This window comes from Microcaecilia unicolor, chromosome 4 (assembly GCF_901765095.1).
Source record: "Microcaecilia unicolor chromosome 4, aMicUni1.1, whole genome shotgun sequence".
NCBI lineage: Eukaryota > Metazoa > Chordata > Amphibia > Gymnophiona > Siphonopidae > Microcaecilia > Microcaecilia unicolor.
This window is the reverse complement of record NC_044034.1, coordinates 227,563,539-227,591,079: the sequence shown is the minus strand read 5'-3', so window position 1 is coordinate 227,591,079 and position 27,541 is coordinate 227,563,539. Positions and strand designations below refer to the sequence as shown.

General features: G+C 44.7%; 1 long non-coding RNA gene across 1 annotated transcript in view; it reads right to left on the bottom strand.

The window, feature by feature from the left end:
- Window positions 1–27,541, bottom strand: part of LOC115468018 — a 141,620-nt gene that overhangs the window by 74,909 nt on the left and 39,170 nt on the right. Inside the window, exon 2 of the long non-coding RNA XR_003941805.1 lies at window positions 25,631–25,728. This is a non-coding gene — a long non-coding RNA (uncharacterized LOC115468018). The remainder of the gene's footprint in view (window positions 1–25,630; window positions 25,729–27,541) is intronic.

The window sequence follows — 27,541 nt, the reverse complement described above, 5'->3', positions numbered from 1 at the left end:
TATCCCACCTCCTGCACCCTTTCTCCCAGTGTTCTACTGTTCTCTTACCCCATCTAGGTTTAAATGGGGAAGGAGAGCTCCTCATTCGCTCATGAATTTCAAACATGCCACCATCTACCTTGAGACCAACATTGTTGTGAAGTCTTCCTATACAAAGAAAACCTGTCAACCCCAAGGCCAACACCATTTTTGTCTGCACTGATGAAAGGAGGAAAAGCAGGGGCCCTGTGGATTGGAAGCAGCAAGAGGAGAGATCTAAAGAAGGTGAAAGAAACTGGAGAAGTAAAGGGATGGGGAGAGGAAGAATGCTACTTGATGATAGATAGATACAGTGGGGGAAATAAGTATTTGATCCCTTGCTGATTTTGTAAGTTTGCCCACTGACAAAGACATGAGCAGCCCATAATTGAAGGGTAGGTTATTGGTAACAGTGAGAGATAGCACATCACAAATTAAATCCGGAAAATCACATTGTGGAAAGTATATGAATTTATTTGCATTCTGCAGAGGGAAATAAGTATTTAATCCCTCTGGCAAACAAGACCTAATACTTGGTGGCAAAACCCTTGTTGGCAAGCACAGCGGTCAGACGTCTTCTGTAGTTGATGATGAGGTTTGCACACATGTCAGGAGGAATTTTGGTCCACTCCTCTTTGCAGATCATCTCTAAATCATTAAGAGTTCTGGGCTGTCGCTTGGCAACTCGCATCTTCAGCTCCCTCCATAAGTTTTCAATGGGATTAAGGTCTGGTGACTGGCTAGGCCACTCCATGACCCTAATGTGCTTCTTCCTGAGCCACTCCTTTGTTGCCTTGGCTGTATGTTTTGGGTCATTGTCGTGCTGGAAGACCCAGCCACGACCCATTTTTAAGGCCCTGGCGGAGGGAAGGAGGTTGTCACTCAGAATTGTACGGTACATGGCCCCATCCATTCTCCCATTGATGCGGTGAAGTAGTCCTGTGCCCTTAGCAGAGAAACACCCCCAAAACATAACATTTCCACCTCCATGCTTGACAGTGGGGACGGTGTTCTTTGGGTCATAGGCAGCATTTCTCTTCCTCCAAACACGGCGAGTTGAGTTCATGCCAAAGAGCTCAATTTTTGTCTCATCTGACCACAGCACCTTCTCCCAATCACTCTCGGCATCATCCAGGTGTTCACTGGCAAACTTCAGACGGGCCGTCACATGTGCCTTCCAGAGCAGGGGGACCTTGCGGGCACTGCAGGATTGCAATCCGTTATGTCGTAATGTGTTACCAATGGTTTTCGTGGTGACAGTGGTCCCAGCTGCCTTGAGATCATTGACAAGTTCCCCCCTTGTAGTTGTAGGCTGATTTCTAACCTTCCTCATGATCAAGGATACCCCACGAGGTGAGATTTTGCGTGGAGCCCCAGATCTTTGTCGATTGACAGTCATTTTGTACTTCTTCCATTTTCTTACTATGGCACCAACAGTTGTCTCCTTCTCGCCCAGCGTCTTACTGATGGTTTTGTAGCCCATTCCAGCCTTGTGCAGGTGTATGATCTTGTCCCTGACATCCTTAGACAGCTCCTTGCTCTTGGCCATTTTGTAGAGGTTAGAGTCTGACTGATTCACTGAGTCTGTGGACAGGTGTCTTTCATACAGGTGACCATTGCCGACAGCTGTCTGTCATGCAGGTAACGAGTTGATTTGGAGCATCTACCTGGTCTGTAGGGGCCAGATCTCTTACTGGTTGGTGGGGGATCAAATACTTATTTCCCTCTGCAGAATGCAAATAAATTCATATACTTTCCACAATGTGATTTTCCGGATTTAATTTGTGATGTGCTATCTCTCACTGTTACCAATAACCTACCCTTCAATTATGGGCTGCTCATGTCTTTGTCAGTGGGCAAACTTACAAAATCAGCAAGGGATCAAATACTTATTTCCCCCACTGTATATATATAGACAGAGCAGAGGAAAGTACCTAAAGATTAAAGCAATGGGCTGGGAACCAGAAGACCAAGGTTCTAATCCCACAGCAGCTCCTTGTAGCTTTCGGCAAGTCACTTAACTTTCTATACATTGTCGATTCAGCATTTCATTATCTTCTCTCAGTTTCAGGCCTGCTTAGTAAATAATGCTCTTAACGGGATGAGTGCTCTCCATAGAATACCATCCAGTGGGGATTCTCACATCCAACTTTTAAATAAGATTGGGGATAACGGAAAGCCCTGATGTACATCACAGGGTAATCTCCAATTCTCTGATAATTTACCAGACATCTTCACTATATAAAATGATTGGACAAAAAGAAAACACTGAACCAGTTCCACACATTTCCAGTGATTCCAATCTCGCTTACGATAGATAGTAAAATAGAGCGATCTATGAGATCAAAAGCACCGGATAGGTCAAACTGCATAAGAATTGACTGTCTTCACATATACATAAGAAACCTAACTTCTGAAATCACAGAAGAGACTACTGTTTCTGTGCAATAGTCACTGCAAAATCCTGAATATCAAAAGCATTCAGATATTCTTCTGATTTGCCACTAGGTCCTCCATTAATTTTACAAAGAAAGGAATAAAGGCTATAGACCTAGAAGGGTGGCACTGGATTCTCGACTCCAAACGCATGCTGCAGAACTGACTGAACCAGTTGTCACATTTGGAATTCTGCTCAAAGCAGCAGTGTGATGTGAATGTGTGGACTGAAGTCTGTATTTCAGCTTTGCAAATCTCCTCAGTGAAGGCTGACCTCAAGTGGGCTAACAATGCAGCCATGGCCTCTGACATTGTGAGCCATGACATGACCCTCCAGAGACAGCCCAGCCTGGTTGTAAGTGAAGTCGATGCAGTCTACTAGCCAACTGGATAAAATGCATTTACTGATGGCTGCCCTCATCCTGTTAGGGTCAAAAGAAATAAAAGTTGGGTGGGCTGTCTATGGGCTTTAGTCTGTTCCATATAGAAGGTCAAGGCCTGCTTGTAGTACAAGGTGTGAAGTGCACTTTCGCTAGGATGGGCACGAGGATTTGGGAAAAATGTTGGTAGAACAACTGACAGGTTAAGATGGAATTCTGACACCACCTTAGGAAGGAACTTAGCATGGGTACAGAGAACCACTCTGTTATCATGAAACATTGTGTAAGGTGGATCAACTACCAGGGCCTGAATCTTGCTGACTCTGCTCAGTAAAGTGACTGTCACCAAAACCAAAACTTTCCAGAACAAGAACTTCAGGTGGAAAGTATCAAGTGGCTCAAAAACAGCTTTCATTGACATTGAGGTCCCATGACACTGTTGAAGGTTTCAGTGGAAGCTTTGTCAAAAGCAAACCTCTCGTATAAAAAACAACTAGAGACTGTGTGCAGAAATCGGCTTAAACATCACAGGGTAATATTAAGCATCAATTGGAATGAGAGAGGATATGATTGAGGTTTTATAAAATTCTAAGTGGAGTAGAACGGGTAAAAGTGAATAGATTTTTACTCTTTCAAAAAATGCAAAGACCAGTGGAAACTCCATGAAATTATGAAATTACATGGATATACTTTAAAAACAAACTAGTGGAACCAAGCCCGTTTCGTCAACAATGAAACAGGCCCTAGCAAGGCTCTCGTGTAAGCGTTTTTTTCTTTCTCCCCTGCCCGTCCCGCGATTCTCTCCTCTCCATCAATGTCCATCGGTATGTTCTGTTTATGTGTGAGAGGCATAGTATTTGAAAAGCTGTATTTGAATATGTTTGTGTGTGTGGTGGGGGGTTGTATATTGTGCTATCCCTGTGAGCAAAGGTGACCACTCCAGTCCCTCTACTTTGGGAGCTGCATATGAAAAACTGGAAGTGCTTGCATTATGTACTACAGCAGCTCTGATTGGACATCTGTATCACAGCATTATGTGTGAGAGGCAGTTTCTGGGGAGAGAGGCATGGTATTAAAAAGGTTGTATGAGAGAGAGAGAGAGAGAGACCCTCCCCTTTGGTTGTTCAACTTGAGAAAGCGAAAGCTACTTCCATAATGACCAACAGACTGATGATTAACATTTTACATGTCCCAGCTGGTAGCTAAAAGAACTGTTTACTGGACATTTAAAATGCCTGGGAGGAGGAAGCAGGAATCAACTTGCTGTATTAAGTTGTGCTGCTTGAGCCTTCCAGATTAAAGCTACTGGAGAGGGCAATGAATTATCGCAAAACAGCTTTTCCTGTAGCACCCCCAAGTTATCTGGACCCCTGCCAGCCTGAGGATTGCAGGAGCCTGGGCAGACGAATTGAAGTGATCTAACTCTGCCTCTTGATTTCACTGCATTAAACCTGAGCTCTAATGAATTTAGGCAAATAGGCAGGGGCATTTAATATCATGCTAAGTGCTTCTCCTCCCCTCCATGTCCAGCAATTTGTACCTGAAAGTTCTCTGGCTGGCTGGCTTCCGTAACGTTCCGTTCGTAACATCTCCTGACGGCAGCCAGCCTCCAGCTTAGAGACATGCACAGGAATGGGGTTCGCAGGAATCCCGTGGAACCCGTGGGATTCCCGCGGGGATGGAAGCAGTTCTGCAGGGATCCCGTGGGGACGGAAGCAGTTCCTGTGGGGTTCTCATGGAACTGTATTGCTGCACTTGCACCAGCCTCTCACCTACCGAGTATCAAGTTCTTTGAGTGCTGTCTTCTCCTCCTCCTCCTTGCTTTAACAGCACAGATGTGGAAAGTTTCCATTAAGGAAGTGGTAGAGATACAAATGGTGATGAAATTCAAAAAGGCATGGGATGAACACAGAGGATCTCTAACTAGAAAATGGAAGTTATAAAAAAACTAAACTTAAATGTCTGCATGTGTGTGAATGTGCCACGTGACACTTAGATGGTGACTCTGGCTGTGATGAACTAGGGCTGACACTGGGAGACCTGTACGGTCTATGTCTCATATATTGCAATCTGGTTTAGGATGGGCTGGAAAGGGTTTAGATAGCAATTTTAGTGGCTGGAACATGAGGACAGTGCTGGACAGACTTTTATGGTCTGTGTCCCGCAAATGAGAAGATGAATAGGCTGGAGTGGGCTTTGAGGGCAACTCCAGCAGTTGGAGCATAAGGATAGGGCCAGGCGGATTTTTATGGTCTATGTCACAGAAAGACCATAATCAAGTATATAATATCACATTCATTGTTGATTTAATCATGAATTGATAATGATTGTGACTATTGGGCAGACTGGATGGACTGATCCAGTTTTTATTTGCTATCATTTTCTATGCTACTATTAATCCTCTCTGCTCCCAGATTGATGCGCAGACCTCAGCTCTTACATAGGCATGAGCACCAGATGTCACCTGATCTACTGGCACGTGCATGTGGTGATCTCTTAGCACACAGTGCCAGTGAATCAGAGAAGTCTTACATATGTGCACCAGAGTGTTCCAACTTCCGTTCCTTCCTTGCCTGCAGTGCTGCAACTCAAACCCAGAGACTGAGAGAACCGACAGGAATTTTTTTTAATGTACCATTAAATTCTTGTGGGATTGGGTGAGGACAGGTTAAATTCTTGCGGGGATGGGTAAGATTCCCTCCGGGGACAGGCGGGGATGGGTAAGATTCCCTGTGGGGATGGGTTAGATTCCCCACGAGGACAGACGGGGATGGGTTGGATTCCCTATGGGGATGAATGGGGACAGGTTGGATTCCAATGGGTACAGGCGGGGAGCCAAAAAGAGAAGGAAAAATTCTAGACCTAGTCCTTAGATGAGTGCATGATCTGGTGCGGGATGTAATAGTGATGGGGCCGCTTGATAACAGTGATCATAATATGATCAGATTTGATATTAGCTTTGAAGTAAGTATAAACAGGAAATCTAATATGTTAGTGTTTATCTTTCAAAAAGGAGACTATGATAAAATGAGAAGAATGGTGAAAAAAAACTTAGATGACCAGCTGCAAGGGTCAAAAATTTACAACAGGCGTGGATGTTGTTCAAAAATACCATCCTGGAAGCCCAGGCCAAATATATTCCATGTATTAAAAAAGGAAGGAGGAAGACCAAACAACAGCCAGCATGGTTAAAAAGTGAGGTGAAGGAAGCTATTAGAGCTAAAAGAAAAACCTTCAGAAAATGGAAGGAGGAATCGACTGAAAATAGTAAGAAACAGCATAACGAATGTTAAGTCAAATGCAAAGTGCTGATAAGGAAGGCAAAGAGGGACTTTGAAAACAAGATTGCATTGGAGGCAAAAACACATAGTAAACATTTTTTTTAGGTATATTAAAATCAAGAAGCCGGCAAAAGAATCAGTTGGACCGCTAGATGACCGAGGGGTAAAAGGGGCGATCAGGGAAGACAAAGCCATAGCAGAGAGATTAAATTAATTCTTTGTTGCTGTTTTCACCGAGGAAGATTTGGGAGAGATACCGGTGCCAGAAATGGTATTTGAAGCTGGCGAGTCGGAGAAGCTGAATGAAATCTCTATAAACCTAGAGGATGTATTGGGGCAATTTGACAAATTGAGAGTAGCAAATCTCCTGGACCGGATGGTATTCATCCCAGAGTACTGATAGTATTGAAAAATGAACTGGTGGAACTATTGTTAGTAATATATAATTTATCTTTAAAATTGAGTGTGGTACTGGAAGATTGGAGGGTAGCCCATGTAACGCCGATATTTAAGAAAGATTCCAGAGAGGATCTGGGAAATTATAGACCAGTAAGCCTGGCGTCGGTGCTGGGCAAAATGATAGAGACTATTATTAAGAACAAAATTACAGAGCATATTCAAAAGCATGGATTAATGAGACAAAGCCAACATGGATTTAGTGAAGGGAAATCTTGCCTCACCAAGGTGGAGGAGGCCACAGCACTGGAGGAGGAGGAGGAGGAGGAGGAAGTGGCTGAGCAGCAGGAGGAAGTGGAGGACCAATGGGCAAATATGCCTCCTCTGGAGGGGGAGGAGGAAGAGCACCCACCAGCCACAGCAACATCACCGGACAACAGTGCCGCAGTACTGCAACTCCTGCAGCAACTGGTTGCTGTAATCAACCAGCTGCTGCTGGAGCTGACAGTACTGCGGCACTCTGTCAAGCAAAGGCAGGATACACACAGCCGGCTCGTGCTGCTACTAATAGAACTTATGAGAAGGGCTTTGGAGGGACAGCAGCCTCATTGATGGGACTTTTCTTGTACATAGTTTGTTTATGAAAATATATTATGATGTTACACTTTCTACTACCAGGGTCTGTGTGTGTACTTTGTGCACTACATGTGGTATTATCAAATGCAGGGGTTGATGTGAGAGGAGGCAGCAATCTGGGTTGCATGACAGGTGAACTGTGACAGAGAAACTTTGGTACATATGTGTCATAAGTGTGGCCATACAGAAGGCCACCTGTTCCTTCCAAACTGCATGGCTGCATTGTAAGGGTGGGGGGAGAGGCTGGGTGGCCTCTCCCCCCTTACCATAGAGCCCCACAGCACATAGTTGTGTAAATAATAGGTATGTTGTCTAGCACTAGTGATCTGCCAAGTAGAAGCTTGCAGATAACCATAGGTAGTGCATAGACGATGTTTGCTCTCTGATCACCAGACACCCTTACCCACAACCAAACCACATTGGTGAGGGCCAGGAAGGAGCTACAAACAGCTGGGTCATCTTTTCACATTGAAGGTATCAGCAATGGTATATAGTGCTGAGGAGAAAAGGGAAAACAACGGTAAAAGCATTAGATGGATGTTTACTTCATCACAATTGCAATATAATACATCAGGTACAGAAGGGCACAGGCTAGGGAAATTATATAGGCACCAGACTGTAGCCACCTGCATGTAATTTAGAATAGGAACTGTAACCAGAACCCCTCTCCCTCACCATGACTTAAGGGCTCAAGGCTGTGGTAGGCACGCACCTGTGGCCACCTTGAAAATAGTTTGCAGGATAGAATTTAGAAATGTTGTTGTTCCATAACTATGGAGGATTGTAGGACTGTGTTGAATAATGTTTGCTCATGTTTGATCTATTCTTACTGTACACCACCCTGAGTGAATGCCTTCAAAAAGGCGGTAAATAAATCCTAATAAATAAACAAATAAATAAATGTGGAAAAGACATTCAGTGCATATATGATCCCCCCCCTCCCCACCAACCTTGAGAATGGGTGGGCACTTCATAAAAGGGGACTGGGGTTCACCACACAAAGAAGGATGGAACCTAGCAGGGAGACACTTTCTACTACCAGGGTCTGTGTGTGTACTTTGTGCACTACATGTGGTATTATCAAAAGCAGGGGTTGATGTGAGAGGAGGCAGCAATCTGGGTTGCATGACAGGTGAACTGTGACAGAGAAACTTTGGTACATATGTGTCATAAGTGTGGCCATACAGAAGGCCACCTGTTCCTTCCAAACTGCATGGCTGCATGGTAAGGGTGGGGGGAGAGGCTGGGTGGGCATTTCTGTTGAGGAACAGAAATGCCCATCCAGCCTCCCCCCCCCTTACCATAGAGCCCCACAGCACAGAGTTGTGTAAATAATAGGTATGTTGTCTAGCACTAGTGATCTGCCAAGTAGAAGCTTGCAGATAACCATAGGTAGTGCATAGAAGATGTTTGCTCTCTGATCTATTCTTACTGTACACCACCCTGAGTGAATGCCTTCAAAAAGGCGGTAAATAAATCCTAATAAATAAACAAATAAATAAATAAATGAGGAAAAGACATTCAGTGTATATATGATCCCCCCCTCCCCACCAACCTTGAGAATGGGTGGGCACTTCATAAAAGGGGACTGGGGTTCACCACACAAAGAAGGATGGAACCTAGCGGGGAGACACATGAGGTGCAAGCGGGAGAAAAACTACCATCTGTGGATAGCCGTGAACCTGGTGAAAATAGAGGTAAGATTTGAACGCAGAGAACATACAGAGAATGGGGAACCCTTAACCATGAGGGATGCACACATCCATTCTCAGGGCCTCTTCCCCTCCCCTCCCCCACACCACAGGCAGCCACAACTGAGTGTGTCCAATAGAGAACAAGACATCTGTACAATGAATTGGGTAGAAACAATCATGACTCTCAGAGTGCAGTGTATTACAGTCCACTGCTGTCTCTTGCAATCCTCTTGACCAGCTGTCCTGCAAGATGCAAGAAATGTTTGTTTAGCACCTACATAGAAGAAAGGGAAGAGGTGGCTGAGAGGTATGCGCTTATCTTGAACTTGTGGTGCAAGAATCTGTTGGCTCCAAGGGACCAGAGGCTGCCTGCTTCAACAAAGGAGAGAGAATGGGGGGGAAGTGAGGGAGCACATCACAGACAGCAAGGAGCTCCTGGAGGGTAGAGAATGGAGAGTATATGCTAAGCTACCAGCTGACACCCAGTCTGAAACCTTTGGAAAGGAAAGATACAAAGTCCAATTAAACTAGAAATGGGGGGAAGGCCGACAGTCGCTCAAAAGAGCATGGTTCGGGATAAGGTATCTTTCAAAGATATCACCATAACAGGGAAGATAGAGTATCCTGATAGTGAGGTTGCAAAAGAGATTGTAGTAGATCGGGTATCTTTAAATAACAATAAAAATCAGACAAAAGATTGCCAATTAACACTGTCAAGTACCAAGCATGATGTACTTAGGAACAACAAACATAGTTTGAAATGTCTATATGCGAATGCCAGGAGCCTAAGAAATAAGATGGGGGAGTTGGAATATATTGCACTGAATGAAAAATTAGATATAATAGGCATCTCTGAGACCTGGTGGAAGGAGGATAACCAGTGGGACACTGTCATACCGGGGTACAAATTATATCGTAGTGATAGGGTGAATCGGATTGGTGGAGGGGTAGCATTGTATATTAACGAGAGCCTTGAATCAAATAGATTGAAAATTCTGCAGGAAACAAAACACTCCTTGGAATCACTGTGGATTGAAATTCCATGTGCAAAGGGGAAAAGGATAGTGATAGGAGTGTACTACCGTCCGCCTGGCCAGGACGAACAGACGGATGCGGAAATGTTAAAGGAAATCAGGGACGCAAACAAACTGGGCAACACAATAATAATGGGGGATTTCAATTACCCGCATATAGACTGGGTTAATGTAACATCTGTACACGCAAGGGACATAAGATTTCTTGATGAAATCAAGGACAGCTTCATGGAACAGCTAGTTCAGGAGCCGACAAGAGAAGGAAAAATACTAGACTTAGTCCTTAGTGGTGCTCATGATCTAGTGCAGGGGGTAACGATACGAGGGCCGCTTGATAACAGTGATCATAATATGATCGGTTTTGATATTGGCATTGAAGGAAGTGAAACTAGGAAATCAAGTGCGCTAGCGTTTAACTATAGAAAAGGTGATTACGACAAAATGAGAAAAATGGTGAAAAAAAGACTGAAAGGAGCAGCTCGCAGAGTAAAAAACTTGCATCAGGCGTGGATGCTGTTTAAAAACACCATCCTGGAGGTTCAGGACAAATATATTCCACGTATTAGAAAAAATGGAAAAAAGACTAAACGTCAGCCGGCGTGGCTAAACAGTAAGATAAAGGAAATCATTAGAGCCAAAAAACAATCCTTCAGAAAGTGGAGAAGAGAACCAACTGAAAGTAACAGGATAGATCATAAGGAATGCCAAGCCAAATGCAAAGCGGAGATAAGGAGGGCAAAAAAGGACTTTGAGAAGAAATTAGCGTTGGAAGCAAAAATACATAGTAAAAATTTTTTTTAGATACATTAAAAGCAGGAAACCGGCCAAAGAGTCGGTTGGGCCGCTGGACGAAAATGGTGTTAAAGGGGCGATCAAGGAGGACAAAGCCGTAGCGGAGAAATTAAATGAATTCTTTGCTTCGGTCTTCACCGAGGAGGATTTGGGGGGGACACCGGTGCCGGAAAGAATATTTGAAGCGGGGGAGTCGGAGAAACTAAACAAATTCTCTGTAACCTTGGAGGATGTAATGGGTCAGTTCAGCAAGCTGAAGAGTAGTAAATCACCGGGACCTGATGGTATTCATCCCAGAGTATTAATAGAACTAAAAAATGAACTTGTGGAGCTACTGTTAGAAATATGCAATCTGTCCCTAAAATCGAGTGTAGTACCGGAAGACTGGAGGGTAGCCAATGTTACTCCGATTTTTAAGAAGGGTTCCAGAGGAGATCCGGGAAATTATAGACCGGTGAGTCTGACGTCGGTGCCGGGCAAGATGGTGGAGGCTATTATTAAGAATAAAATTGCAGAGCATATACAAAAACATGGACTGATGAGACAAAGTCAGCACGGATTTAGTGAAGGGAAGTCTTGCCTCACCAATCTAATGCATTTTTTTGAGGGGGTAAGCAAACATGTGGACAATGGGGAGCCGGTTGACATTGTATATCTGGATTTTCAGAAGGCGTTTGACAAAGTGCCGCACGAAAGACTCCTGAAGAAATTGCAGAGTCATGGAATCGGAGGTAGGGTACTATTATGGATTAAGAACTGGTTGAAAGATAGGAAGCAGAGAGTAGGATTGCGTGGCCAGTATTCTCAGTGGAGGAGGGTAGTTAGTGGGGTCCCGCAGGGGTCTGTGCTGGGTCCGTTGCTTTTTAATGTATTTATAAATGACCTAGAGATGGGAATAACTAGTGAGGTAATTAAATTCGCCGATGACACAAAATTATTCAGGGTCGTCAAGTCGCAGGAGGAATGTGAACGATTACAGGAGGACCTTGCGAGACTGGGAGAATGGGCGTGCAAGTGGCAGATGAAGTTCAATGTTGACAAGTGCAAAGTGATGCATGTGGGTAAGAGGAACCCGAATTATAGCTACGTCTTGCAAGGTTCCGCGTTACGAGTTACGGATCAAGAAAGGGATCTGGGTGTCGTCGTCGATGATACACTGAAACCTTCTGCTCAGTGTGCTGCTGCGGCTAGGAAAGCGAATAGAATGTTGGGTGTTATTAGGAAGGGTATGGAGTCCAGGTGTGCGGATGTTATAATGCCGTTGTATCGCTCCATGGTGCGACCGCACCTGGAGTATTGTGTCCAGTACTGGTCTCCGTATCTCAAAAAAGATATAGTAGAATTGGAAAAGGTACAGCGAAGGGCAACGAAAATGATAGTGGGGATGGGACGACTTTCCTATGAAGAGAGGCTGAGAAGGCTAGGGCTTTTCAGCTTGGAGAAGAGACGGCTGAGGGGAGATATGATAGAAGTGTATAAAATAATGAGTGGAATGGATCAGGTGGATGTGAAGCGACTGTTCACGCTATCCAAAAATACTAGGACTAGAGGGCATGAGTTGAAGCTACAGTGTGGTAAATTTAAAACGAATCGGAGAAAATTTTCTTCACCCAACGTGTAATTAGACTCTGGAATTCGTTGCCGGAGAACATGGTACGGGCGGTTAGCTTGACGGAGTTTAAAAAGGGGTTAGATAGATTCCTAAAGGACAAGTCCATAGACCGCTATTAAATGGACTTGGAAAAATTCCGCATTTTTAGGTATAACTTGTCTGGAATGTTTTTACGTTTGGGGAGCGTGCCAGGTGCCCTTGACCTGGATTGGCCACTGTCGGTGACAGGATGCTGGGCTAGATGGACCTTTGGTCTTTCCCAGTATGGCACTACTTATGTACTTATGTACTTATTCTTTCAAGAACTGGTAGAAAAATCCTCCCCCCCCCAAAAAAAAACAAACAAATAAACAAACAAGTGTACAAAAGCATACAGTGGCAAAAACAAGGTTTGAAATACCACCCCATAATCTAAAGAAAAACATCTAAAGTGCAAGCACTGAGAAAGCCATTTTAAAGAGGCGCCAATAAAGGGAATGCAACCTTCCAAACGAGAATAGCAGCTGGGTATGTTTATCATTTTCACCCATAATCGAAATGAGGATGCCCAAAACACAGAGCAGCCGGGGATGCCCATAGTTCCCAGCCATAATCGAAATGAGGACACCCAAATTGCCAGAGCAGCTGGGGACGTTTAGGGACTTTGTCAATAATTGAAATTAGAACGCCCATCTCGTTCTTACATGGGCGTCCCTGGGAGAGTATTTAAGTGCCCTTCTCTGTATTTCCATTCTTTGCATCGCATTGGTACAATGGCACCAGAGCAACCACCCACCCGCAAGGGTAACTTCAGAGACCCTGAAATTGAACTGCTGGTTCAGGAAATGCAGAGGAGGCACATGCATCTCTTTGCTCCCACGGGCCAGAGGCTGGCTGCTACAATGAAGCAGAGAGAATGGGAGGCAGTAAGGGACCGGCTCAATGCGGTCTTCCACTGTGGCAAGGATGTGGAAGACTGCAAACGGAAGTGGTGCCAGCTGAGGCGTGATGTCAGGAGGAAGGCTGGTGCCAACCCCCCAGCACATGACACCGCTAACTTGATCCCCATCGAGCGCATCATTCATGGGCTCTTGCACCAGGAGGGGATCCATGGCATTGGGTCCCTTGACACATCAGCACAGCCTGAGGGCTCAGGTAGGTTCACCATTAGGAAGCTGGGGTATCTGTTCTGCTGCACTACACTCTGTTTTACACAAGTGGGGAACAGTGTGGCGCTCCTCAGTAGGGGAAGGGGTGAGAACACCACATGCAATACAAATCACTATTCATTACAGACCATGACACAGGAAGTAGCCGGGGAGAGAGGGGTGGGGGAAGGGTTTCCAGCAACGTGTGTGTAGGTTACCACTGTTTCACAGCTCTGGGGGCCTTCCCCACTCCCTCCTCTTTTCCAATCACCAAACTCAGCATATCTCCTTCCCACACCTCTGTGCTCTGGCCACTGTGTCCTCTGCACTCCTTCCACAGTTCTATGTCTGCTCACCTGCCTGTGTGGCTCTCTTGCACATCAGTCTCTGTAGTACACTGCACTCCTCGTCTCCAGCTCTGTACCATGTACAATGATATCTGTGGCTTGCTGCCTGCCAATCCCATTCCTCACCATCTCTTTGCTGGGTCTTTGCGTGTGGGGCTATGTATATGAATGCTGAAAAACAAAAGTGGGTTATTTTGACCAACACACTTCCTAGTAGCCTAGTGGTTAGTGCAGCGGACTTTGATCCTGGAGAACTGGGTTTGATTCCCACTGCAGCTCCTTGTGACTCTGGGAAAGTCACTTAACCCTCCATTGCCCCAAGTACAAATAAGTACCTGTATATATGTAAACCGCTTTGAATGTAGTTGCAAAAACCACAGAAAGGCGGTATATCAAGTCCCATTTCCCTTTCCCCCCTTTCCCTTTTGCTATGCAGGTGATGATAGCCAGTCAGAGGAAGAAGCTGGCCCTAGTGGCCACCAGCCCCAGCACACAGAGCAGCAAACCAGTGGGCCTGCACAAGAAAGCACACAGGACCATGGGGTGGAACCACAGGACCCAACAGCAGCAGCCGCGCCAGCTCTCCCTCCACCACCTGCAGCCTTTGCCGATGGTGGTACTGAAGAAGAAGATGCAGAAGGGGGGGGGGGGGGGGACACCTCCTCAGCAGAGGCCATCCAGCCAGAGCAGGCAGCTACTGTACCTCGCCACACAATTGCTGGGCCAGAATGTGCACATGGAAGATTACCGGCGCCAGAAATTGGAGCTGCAACGGGAAGCGGTACAGGCCTATGCTGTGACCTGAAAGCACCTAGTACAGCTCTGATGCAGCAACTGGTGTCTACTTCTACCACTGCACCCGCTAAGAGGAGGAGCTTGAGATCCTCAGCCTTCCCAGCCACTGGTCCAGCAGCCACTACACCAGCTCCCCTTCTGGGTCCTGTGCCCAGGTTGCAGGGAAAGCCACAGAGCACAAGGTGTCTGGACTTCCACAGGGCAGCCAAGGCAGCAGGCTGCCTTGTGGACACAGAGGAGGAGAGTGGGAGCTCATCAGAGGACTCTCAACACAGTTCCCCTGCAGCACTAGCTGCAAAGAAACATGGTGGGAGGGGTAGGAGGAGACTGGGACGGGGTCAGGGGAGGGGAAAGTGATGGGACATGCTGAGAGGGGGTGTGGGGTGAGGGTTGGAGGGAGGGGAATATGTACAGAGCGGGTGATGGTGTGTAAATACTATGTGATTAGAAATGTCAACTTACTCTCACACAAAACTTGTCTCAATTGGTCTTTGCCTGGCTCTGACCCCCAGCTGGTGTGCACTCTGCTCTGCTCTGTGGGTGGGAGGTGGAGGGGGCTCCTCATCCTGTTCATCTGGGGCCTGCTGCTGTGGTGGCTGTGGCTCTTCTGGGAGGGCCTGTCCTCTGCACATTGCCAAATTATGTAGCATGCAGAAGGCCAGGAATATCTTTGCCACCTTTTGGGGGCTGTACAGGAGCTCCCCTCCAGAACGGTACAGACATTGGAACCTGTTCTTAAGTTGTCCGAAGGTGCGCTCGATGATGCCACGGGTGGTCCGATGTCTACTGTTGTAGTTCTCCTCTGACCCTGTTTGTGGGTGCACTATGGGGGTCATGAACCAACTCCGCTGTGGGTAGCCTCTGTCACCTTTGGGGAGAAGCAGGATGAGAAAGATGAGTGTGTATTGTTTGGAGCGGGTACCTTGTGGAGGTGGGGGTGGGGGGGAATAGTGGGTTGTGGAGGGTTGCCTGGTGGAGGAGGTATAGTTTGGGCAGATCCATGCTGCACTTACCTAGGAGCCATCCACTGGTGATCTCCCCTCGCTCAAACCTGAGTGCTGCAATAGATAGGCGTCATGGGTGGAACCTGGGTATCAGGCACACACGTCAAGAATCTCCCCCTGGGCATCACACACAACTTGCATATTGAGTGAGTGGAATGCTTTCCTGTTCCTATAAGTGGCCTCTCATGCCCGGGGGAGGGGTCTGACTGCGACATGTGTGCAGTCAATGGCACCTGTGACTGAGGGGAAGCGAGCTACGGTGTAGAAGTCAGCCATGTTGTTCTGCAGGGCCTGGAGGGGTGGTGGGGAAGGTGATGTACTCAGAGGTGTGGGTAAGGAAGGCATCAAGGAACTGGGTGAGGCAGTTAGAAATGGAAGCCTGGGTGACACCCATGTTCACAGATAGGACAGACTGGAAACTCCCAGCTGCCAGAAAAGATAGAGAAGCAGTGCTCTTTAGGTGAACAGGGATGGGGTCGTTCCTATGGGTCCTGGGCTGCAGGAGGGGTTTGAGCTGATCACAAAGGTGCTGAATGGCAGCCCTATCAAAGCAGTACCTAGTGAGACACTGCAGGTCAGTGAGGTCTAGGAAACTGCTACAGGGCCTGAAAACTCTGGGGCGTGAGTACCTCCTGCGGTGCCTCCCCTCTTCCTCCAACATGTAAGCCACCTGTGCATCTAGTGTCTCCATTTCCCCACACTACAGGTGCAATACAGTGACACCAGTGCTCACCTCTCCCTACCAACTTGGTGAAACACAGCAGCAACAAACAGAAGCTGACACTCACTCTTCCACCACCTACAAACAATGCGGTCACATACAGCAGAGCCACACTTCAAGCACTCTCTGACCCACTACAAACTCTCCTGCCACACCCTCTAGCCACTCACTCTCCAAGCAGTCTTCACAAACATGCTGCAGCAGTACACAGGCCAAAGAGACAAACAGAGACTACAAACAGGTAAGGGAATGAAATATGAACTTGGGGACAGTGAATGGAGAGGGATAGGGGGAGGGGATGGGGGAGAGAGAGGAAGGAGTAGTGGTGTCTGGGTTTGGGGGCTAGAAGGGGTAGGGAAAGGTGAAAAGGTAAAACATAAATGAGGCACGTGAGGGTGAAAATGTTCCGACTACGGCACATAGACAAAGGTAACAGGCACTCAACAAACTCTCAGCTTTCTCTCCCAACAACGCTCTCGCCACTCTCCAACTCCACAAAATCGCTAATGGGTCTAAAGATGATTTCCCCCTTACCCTGGTCGCTTTTATTTCAGGTCTAACTAATGACGCCCATATTCCGACCCATGCAAAACCATTTCGCTAGCTGTTATACGCTGGGGGCGCCCATCTCGTAACACCGCCCCTAACACGCCCCCTGTGGGGACAACCATAGATGGGCGTCCTCACTTATGGCCTTGTTTTGATTACTGGATTTGAGCAACTTTCTTTCATGGGGACGCCCATGTGCCTTTCGTGTCGCTTTTTGGACGTCCTTTTCTTTCGAAAATGAGCCTGATGGTCTTTATCTGCCTTCATTTTTGTATATGCTTCTATGTTAATGTGAAGCTGAATTTCCTCAGCAGACCTGTGACCCTGAGTGTGGAGTTCATCCACAAGAGCCCCCCAGTCCAGGCTAGAAGTATTTGTTGTCAGCATCTTGTGAGGAGGAGGAATTTGCAAGGAAATTCCTATGGTGAAACTGGACTGAATTGTCCACAAGAGTGACTCTGCAAGCTCTGGAGTGACTGAGATGATGTCCACTAGGTTCCTCAAGGCCTGACAGCAGTGGGAAACTAGAGTCCACTGAGTATGCCTCAAACAGAGGCATGAAATATATATGGGAACACACACTACCTCAAACAAAAAAAATTATTGCAGAAAAAAGGTGATTTCTACAGAATATCAAAAATTATTAAATACGAATAAAGCACCAAAGGAGATACTGCATCAAAATAGGTATTTATAGGGTATATGACTTCTTATAATGCACAGCTGTTTCAAGTCTTCGTCTCACCATAGTGTCTCTTATCATGTGCAGAAACTCTTTGGTTCTAGGCAGGTTAAATGTCCATTTTTAAATGCATGTTTATTACAATTTTCAAAGAAACATAATAAAATTAACTATGGTCACTTATCTTCCTCAAAGCAAAACTCCAACACTGGACCACTTAGCAATGTTTTTTTTGCTTGGAGCAAGTGGTGTTTCTAGGACATAGACCATAGAAATCCGCCTGGCCCTGTCCTTTGTTATGATTCTGCCGGTTTGGCAGGGGAAGGGGGTGGATTTCATTCCTGATTGGCTGGCAGGGTCTGACTGACGTCAGGGGGTGTACTTTAGCCTGCTTCCTTCTGCCTTCCCTGCTTTGGCATTACATTTCTTTGTGACTAGAAAGCCAGACAGTTCTTAGAACGTGCTCTGTGCTCTGGCTTTGATTTGTGTTTCTGTTCAGGGATTCCTTCCCTGCCCTCTGTTTATGCTAGCTGGTTTCCGTGTGTGTGTGTGTGTGTGTGTGGAGCTGTAATCAGCTCACTGCCTCCAGCTGGGCTCTCCCTCACTGCTTGCAGTTCTCACTGGGAAGCCGGCTGTGTGTTTGTTCAGCGGGGCTGTGCTCCTGGTCGGGAGCTTTCTCTCTGTTTGTTTGTTTAGTTAAGGATCTCCTTCCCTCGTGTGCCTGCCTGCAGGCTCAGTAAGTTTAACCCCGTGTGTGATGTGGCTCTGCCTCTGTCTTCTGGGTGTTCTGTCAGAGATTTCCTTTCTCTTCTGTTGTGTCTTTTCCATGGCATTTGGCTGGGGCCTAGGTTTTCCTTTTGTTTGCAGCTCCTGTCTCTGGCTTGTGGGGTGGAGTGTTCCTTCTCCCCTTGGCCCCGGGGGAGGGGGGGTCCTTTGGGCTGTTGTCTTTTCATCCGCCCGCAGGGTGCTTCCTGTATTAGTTCCCCTGTCCTGCGCTGGTCCCCTGGGGGTATGTGGCCCCGCTCTGGTTCCTTTGTTACTCCCTTTGCCCTGTGGCTGGTGTTCAGCATGTGGCTGGCACCTTGGGGTCCCGGGGGGTGGGGGGGGGGGAACTCCTGGGTTCTTTCACCTTCTCCTGTGTGTGTCTGGGTTCCAGTTCGGCTGTGAGGCCCGCACGAGTGGCTCTGAGCACCTGGGATCCTGTTTGGCCGCGAGGCCCGCCTGTATGCCTATTTCCCTTTCTTCCTGAGGGGGAGGGTAGGTTAGGGGTTTGAGTAGCTGGGGTGTGCAGTGGTGGGTTGGTCTCCCCTTGGCCTGGGTCGGCGCTCTGCTGGCCTCAGCCAGGGCTCAAGGGCTCACGACCAACCCAATGGATTACATCCTTACATTCCAACTACTGGAGTTGCTGTCGAAGCCCACTCAAGCCTGTCTTGTCATTTGTGGGACACAGATCATAAAATTCTGCCCAGCACTGTTGTTGCTGTCGAAGCCCTTTCCAACCCATCCTAAACTGGACTGCCATATACGGGACATAGACCATACAATCTGCCCGGCACCGGCCCTAGTTCAACACAGCCAAGTCGCCATCTAAGTGTCACTCGACACATCCACCACATGCAGCCATTTAAGTTTAGGGATTTTTAAAATATCATTCCTTCCTTCTTCCCTTGGTAGAATGGGTTTGGCTGCCTGAGCCTGTAGAAAGGAAGAAAGTTCCTCTACAAGCAGGTCCATGGCAAAAGTTAAATTCTGTCATTCTCAGTGGGAAATTTGTAGGGAGTTATCAATGAAGAGTGTAACACCCCCCCACCCCCCCAAGACTATTTTGAGAACCCACCAGTCCAAGGATACAAGGGGCCATTTTGCTTGAAAAAATTCATCCTCTCATCCAGAAGAGTTACTTTTACATGGCTATGTTCTCCTGAAGCCAGTCAAAAGCTTGTCCCCTGCTTTGACTGGGGAGCTGGCTGGGATTTTGGGGGCCACTGCTGCCAAATGCAGGAGAAGGGATCCTTGGATTGCTGGGAAGGGTGGGTAGGAGTGAACCTGAGAGTAGTACGGACTCGTCTGGCTACTACCCAAAAACCTCCGAGAGGTGGTGACCACAGAAAGAGGAGGCCGAGACAGGGACTTGATGGTATCAGCATGCTTCTTGACGAAGTGAGCAATTTCCTTCATCTTACCTCCCAAAAGATTGTGTAGCCTCAGTAGGGATCATCTGCAAGTTTCTCCTGAACCACTGTTCTTAGGTCTGAAAAATGCAGCCAGGTGAGTGTGTGGATGCCAGTACCTAAGTCTCTTGCACTGGACCTCATGACTCCCTGTTGAATTGATCTGCACTTTTTCTGACTACTGACAGGCACGACCCATGACCTACAAAGCTAAAGGCTTAAATCTTAAAACTGCCTGAAAGCTGCATTTTTTTCTGTGTTCTCTGTATTATTGCTGAGAGCTGTACCTACAAGGTCACACTGTACCAGCAAAGAGTGCTCTTCCCCCTCCCCTGATAGAAATGGTGCCGCTGATTCTACACTAACAAGGACACTCAAGAATATATATTTACAGTTTGGGAGAGAAGAAGTGTTAAGGACTTAGATAACACTATGATAAGACCTTGGTTCTAGGGGAATTCCTGTACGAGATGGCAACTAAAGTCTTTGGTAAAAGAGCCTTAGACTTATTTTAAGATGCTGTGTTTTGTAAACATACAGATATCGTGTTATGTGTTCCAGAACATTTATGTTTCATTCTATGTAAACAATGAAGTGAGATAGAATGTAGCTGAGATTGCAAGTTGTAGACTGGATGGGAGGGGGACTGATGCTCAGTTCACTGTATATAAGGCACTGTCGTGCTGTATCCAGTCAGAGGCAGAGAGACCATTCACAGTGAGTGCATTTTTACCACAGTGATATCTCCTCCTCTCACAACAAATATTTCTATTTGTTGTTCTTACCCTAATTCCCTACCTAATTACCCAATTCCCTACCCAATTCTCTAATTACTTTACCTAATTACCCAATTCCTTACCTAATTCCCTAATTACCTTACCTACAAACAGAGCAGCGGCAGCGGTGTAAAGAATAGAATAGAAGGAACACAACAGTTTAACTCCGGGAGCCAACTACCTGAGACTGTGGCCTCCCACCCCAGCTCCTATCTTCAAACACAGAAACAGCTACAGAGCTGCAGAGCCTAACCAACCCGAACAGGGCACCCGAACCCCGATCACATCGACCTCCAACCATGAATACAGCTCTCAGAATTACTAAGATTCAGCACCAGAAGTAACACTTCTAAACACCTAACTGTGAGTAAACCAGCTATAATTACTCAAAATCCAGTAACTTAGACAGAAAAAGGCCTCAGTTGTTCCCTGGTATGCCAACAATTACCTCAAGATACTGCGGCTTCACAGCTCTAAGAACCCACCACGGATGATTATGACTACCATACACCTCCAGGTCAGTAAGCCCTCCAGCTTCTAACTTGAATCATATGCTTAAGTCTGAAGTTCTCCAACTGAAATCCGTTTAACTACAACTCTACCAAACTGGAAAGATACCTCATTAAATCGAATCAAGAACCAATACTACAACAAATTCCTAGTCTACTTAACAACACTAACGAAACAACATCAAAATGAACACCACCAAAATTTTCCTTATTATCTATTCACTCTCACGCTAATCACTCCCCTCTCGGAAACAAATAACATTCCCACAATATACATAATCAACAGATCATCTAAACACAACGCCAAACTACAACAACAACCAGAATAATGGAGATACCACTTTACACAAACATAATCAAAATAAAGGAAAAAATGGACATAATAAATCCACAACACAAGAAAACAGACAACTAAAGAGAATCATCACAATCCCAAACCCAACTGATCCTTATCAAAAAATTCAAACAGGATACATTAACGCTAGATCCGCTGTCAATAAAGCTGCAACAATAACAGACTGGATTATTGATGACAACCTTGATCTATTACTCATCAGTGAAACCTGGATTCATGATCACAACAACCCCATTATACTATATCTGAGCCCCCCAGATTACAAAATTACCCATTGGACAAGAAATGGAAAGAGAGGAGGGGGAATTGTGCTGATCTATAAATCCTATTTCACCGTAACAACCACAGCTGAATCCATATCACCACAACTAGAAATTGCATCACTTAGAATTAACTACATTACCTTGTTAGACCATTTAAACATTGTTCTGTTTTATAGACCACCAGGCAAGTGGCAAGATTGCCAACCACACTTCATGGACTTCATTTTGAATACCTGTGTATCTAACTGCAATCTTCTTATAGTAGGGGACATAAACTTGCACCTAGAAGACCCTAATGCAAATAACACACGAGAATGTAAGGATTTTTTCCAATCATGGGAATTTAACTGGTCCAACGCTCAAGCAACGCATGTTAAAGGACATACACTTGACCTAATGACACATAAATTCTCCTCAGATCAAACCCTTATATTAACAGATACCAAATGGACAGAAATACCATGGTCAGACCACTACAAACTAAACTTATCCCTACAATGGCGGAAAAAAAGACTCAAATCAAAATCAATAACAAGAACATACAGCATATACTACAAGAGGCCAAACTGACCCTGTTCTATTCTGGCAACAGTTCTATACAAACGAATGGACAGTACAAACAGAATCCAAACAATACCTCCTAAATTGGGACAACAGATGCATGAGCATACTAGACACAATTGCACCATTACAAACAAGAACCTCATGAAGACATAGCTCAATACCATGGTTTAACGAGGATCTGAAAAAACTAAAAACTCAGGTAAGGAGACTCGAATGAGCATGGAATAAAATGTAAGATGAACACACACTTAATGCATGGAAACAAATGCAAAGAAAATATAAATATTCAATTAGACAAACCAAAAGGTCATATTACAAATCCAAAATAAGACCAGATTTTAAGGATACCCACAAATTATTCCAACTCTTACACAAACTCCTCGACACCTCACCAGTTACCACAACCAGCACAGATTCCCCATCAGCAGATGATCTGGCTATCTACTTTAATGAGAAAATTATAAAACTACGATCCACTTTACCATTAAACACCACAGACCATGAAATATTCATTAATTGTTTGGACCCAACTACCGATGGATATCCAGCTGACCGAATCTGGACAAACTTTGTTCCACTAGAGGAGGAAACCGTCACCCAAGCGATCAGTAGATTTGCCAAGTCCCACTGCAAACTAGATTCATGTCCCAGTTATCTAATAAAGTCTGCCCCTCAACTTTTTATAACAGACCTCACCTCCTACTTAAATTTCATGCTCTAACATGGATTTTTCCCACTGGATAAAGGTAATATTTTGCTTACTCCATTACCTAAAGATCCAAAGAAAAAATTAAATGACATAACTAACTACCGCCCGGTAGCATCCATCCCTCTTGTAGTTAAGATAATGGAAAGTATAGTTACCAAACAACTTACCAATTGCTTAAACAACTTCTCAATACTTTATACATCTCAATCAGGATTCTGAGCTAACCATAGCACCGAAACAGTACTGATAACTCTCCTAAATAACTTAAAACAAATAATCGCAGCTGGCAACAATGTTCTCCTCTTACAATTTGACATGTCCAACGCGTTTGATATGGTCAGCCATAATATACTACTGAACATCCTAGAATATTTCGGCATTTGAGGAAACGTACTGAGATGGATCAACGGCTTCCTAACCGCAAGAACATACCAAGTGATAACAAAGTTGGCTACATCATCACCTTGGAAACCTGAATGCGGAGTGCCTCAAGGCTCGCCCCTCTCACTAACCCTTTTCAATCTAATGATGACCCCATTGGCCAGATCTCTATCCAATCAAGGCCTTAATCCATACATTTAATCCATACATTTATGCAGACGATGTCATGATTTACATCCCATTTAAAAAGGACCTAACAGAAATCACAAATAAAATCAATCACAGCTTCCAAATAAGGAACTCATGGGCAGATGCGTTTCAACTAAAGCTTAACGCAGAAAAGACACAATGCCTTATCCTTTCATCGCAATATAACAAGCATAAACCTACTACTATAAGTACCCTAAACCATACTCTCCCTATTTCAAACACCTTGAAACTCCTGGGAGTCACAATTGATAGAAATCTCACACTAGAAAGCCATGCGAAAATTGTAACAAAGAAAATGTTCCATGCAATGTGGAAACTCAAAAGAGTTAAACCTTTCTTCCCATGGGAGATATTCCGTAACCTGGTGCAATCATTGGTGCTGAGCCACTTAGACTACTGCAATTCCATCTACACCGGATGCAAAGCACAAATCATTAAGAAACTTCAAACTGCCCAAAATACAGCAGCCAGACTCATATTTGGAAAAGCGAAATACGAAAGCGCAAAACCCCTCAGGGAAAAAATACATTGGCTCCCATTAAAAGATCGAATTGTATTCAAAACCTGCACCCTGGTTCACAAAATTATTCATGGAGAGGCCCCATTATACATGTCAGACCTCATAGACTTACCAACAAGGAACACAAAAAGATCATCACGCACTCTCTTGAACCTCCATTACCCCAGTTGCAAAGGACTCAAATATAAATCAATTCATGCTTCTAGCTTCTCCTATATTAGCACACAACTGTGGAATGCACTACCAACTGCCATAAAAACTATGAACGTTTTGACAGACTTCCGTAAACTACTAAAGACTAAATTGTTCAAAGAGACGTACCTAAAAGATCCCTCATAATGACCATACATCAAAACCTTACCAATTCAAACTAACATTGAACTCTTTTTATTGGTTTACTTATTCACATGAATACTGCTGAATGTTTTTTACATCTACTCTGATCCTTAATGCCTGAAGTGAACTGTAGAAATACTTCTTATAACTTATCCTATATCTCCTGTACTTATTGCTACAATACTCTGTATTTCTCACTCAGGAATGGTGATCGCCATTACGGCATAATGTAAGCCACATTGAGCCTGCAAATAGGTAGGAAAATGTGGGATACAAATTCTGCAACAAAAAAAAAATTTCCCTAATTATTTTACCTAATTCCCTAATTACTTTGCCTGGTTACTTTTTCTGATTACCTTGCCTGATTACTTTGTCTGATCACCTTGTCCAATTACTTTGTCTAATTGTTTTATTGCCTAATTGTTTTACTGCCTAATTGCCTTACTGTCCAATTGCCTTATCATCTATGTTGGAATAAAGACTATCCCTTTGGAAGGAAACCAGCCTCCGATCTCTCTGTCACTTCATATCTTGGGGGTGGCTGGTCCACTGTATTTTGGGGTGGTTGAAGGGAGGTAAAAACCCTATTTGCCCCATATTTCCAAATTGTATATTTCCTATGGTAAGTAGAAATATATCAGAGAAATAATTCCCACATAATTACAGCCCTCACTGATACCAGGTTGTCAGAGGGGGCCATATAGGCACAAACTCCACTATAAACACTGTATTTGAGATCAGACTTTACAATAAGAGCTCTTAAGGTCAGTTCCAAGGCATGGCAAGCACCAGTTGTGAAGGTCAATCACAGACATGACCTTGCTGCACTGAGAACACTTGTTAAAACCACTGGGAGATATTTGTGACATTGGAAACATAGCTGAAGTGAAATCAAATGGCTCAATTAAAAAAAAATTAAAGTTCTGGCAGCAAAACTAAGGCCTAAGTGTATCTTAGAGCCAAGAAAAAACAAAGAAAACTTTAAAACATAAAAAAACTAAAAGTACTAAGGGGAAGAAATTGAAAATGGAAAGAAAAAAATTGGTCCAGCGATACTCATGCAAATAAACACTGAAAGGCAGAGAAAGCTGCAAAACAGAAAATATTGCCTTGAAGAGAGCACTGAAAAACCATTCTGTTCTGCAGAAAGAAGATAACTGCTGGTCCTGAATGACTAAGGCAGGCAGAAAAAAAATGCTGGGTAGCATCCGCACTGAGGCTTCATTGGTAATGTCACCCAGCTGTGGTAAATGATGCCCTGCTTGTCCTTTTTAAAAATGACATATTTATTTTTAATGACACTTGTAAAACTGAATAAAATAATGCACTTACTTTCCTACATTAACCGTATAGTTTTCTGATGCACTTATCAATACTCTTGTTGCTTTTCTGCTTAGCATTCCAGAGTTGTATTGCCTCCAGTAACTGGTCTGTAAAACAAAATGATTTTATTAAATTAGAAAACATTTCACTTTAGTAATGAAAAATGTTTCTGATGTGACAATTGTCAATTATAAACAATAGCTATACTGTGTTAAATGTATTAGTTTTTCTAAATTTGTGATCTAAAGTGGAGCTTCATAATTTTTATGTTGATGAAACTCCATAGACTGGACTTGTCTGATAGGAAATAAAACATTCAGAAAACTTATCCTTCACTATTTTCAACTGCAGAAAATCTGTCTGGTATTTTTAATGAGGGCATTTCAATAAGGCCATAATTAAAACCTATCTCACATAAAAGCACAGAATAAGATGGCTAAGAAAGCAAATAGAATGTTAGGTATTATTAGGAAAGGAATGAAAAACAAAAATAAGGACGTTATAATGCCTTTGTATCAGTCCATGGTGCGACTGCACCTCAAATATTGTGTTCAATTCTAGACACCGCATCTCAAAAAAGATATAGTGGAATTAGACAGGTACAGAGAAGGGCGATGAAAATGATAAAGGGGATGGGACGACTTCCCTAGGAGGAAAGACTGAAGTGGCTAGGGCTCTTCAACTTGGAGAAAAGACGGCTGAGGGGAGATATGATAGAGGTCTATAAAATAATGAGTGGAGTGGAATGGGTAGACGTTAATATTTGTTTACGCTTTCCAAAAATACTAGGACTAGGGGGCATGCAGTGAAGCTACAAAGTAGTAAATTTAAAACGAATCGGAGAAAAGTTTTCTTCACTCAACGTGTAATTAAACTTTGGAATTCGTTGCCAGAGAATGTGGTAACGGTGGTTAGCTTAGCGGGATTTTAAAAAAGGTTTGGATGGCTTCCTAAAGGAAAAGTTCATAGACCATTATTAAAATGACTTGGGGAAAATCCACTGCTTATTTCTAGGATATGCAGCTTATGTATTGAACTTTTTTGGGACCTTGCCAGGTGTTTGTGACCTGGATTGGCCACTGTTGGAAACAGGATGCTAGGCTTGATGGACCTTTGGTCTGTCCCAGTGTGGCAATACTTAGGTACTAATGGGCAAAACACACAAATTCTGAGTGTCAGGTCACCCTGGAAACTAGAAATTTCATTCTTGCACTCTAGAGTTTCATGCTGTACCAGTGAAACAGGCACAGTCTTATCTGTACCACATGACTTTCAGTGAATTTGAGCCACACTACATACAAACTCCAATGCTATCTCACAAGATTTTACTCTACAATATTACCACAAAACTTCCTGTATGGCTGTTGGTTTTATGGCTTTATCCTTTTACATTGTAATTGTCACGGCCATGGGCGTGCCCTTGCATCCAAACTCACCTTTCCTTCCTTTGGTCAAGCTCCACGGCTTCTCCACATTACATTCCTCCTGTACTGATGACTCCACTGCCTGTTTCCCTGTTTTCTACAGACTATCCAAGCCTCAGTCAGATGTCCCAGTATCTTAGCCTCGATCTGGTGCCCTGCTGTGTTCCTCAGTGCTTTGGAAGACTCATTTCAGGGCACTACAGGTTGTGACATCATTAGTGAGGACCTTTTTAATGAACCTTGGGACTTTCATGCATGGTCTTCACAACAAGCTAGTCTTGTTCCTGAGAACCATCTTCCTGTAAGCCCTCTTTCTGAACCTTGTTCCTGAGGGCCTTGCTCCTGAGAACCCTGCTCCTGAGGGTCTTGCTCCTGAGAGCACTTTTCCTGGCTCATGCTACAGCCACACCCTGTTCCTGGATCCTGCTACAGTCAAGCTCTGTTCATGGCTCTTGCTATAGTCAAACCCTGCTCCTGGGTCCTGCTACAGCCAAAC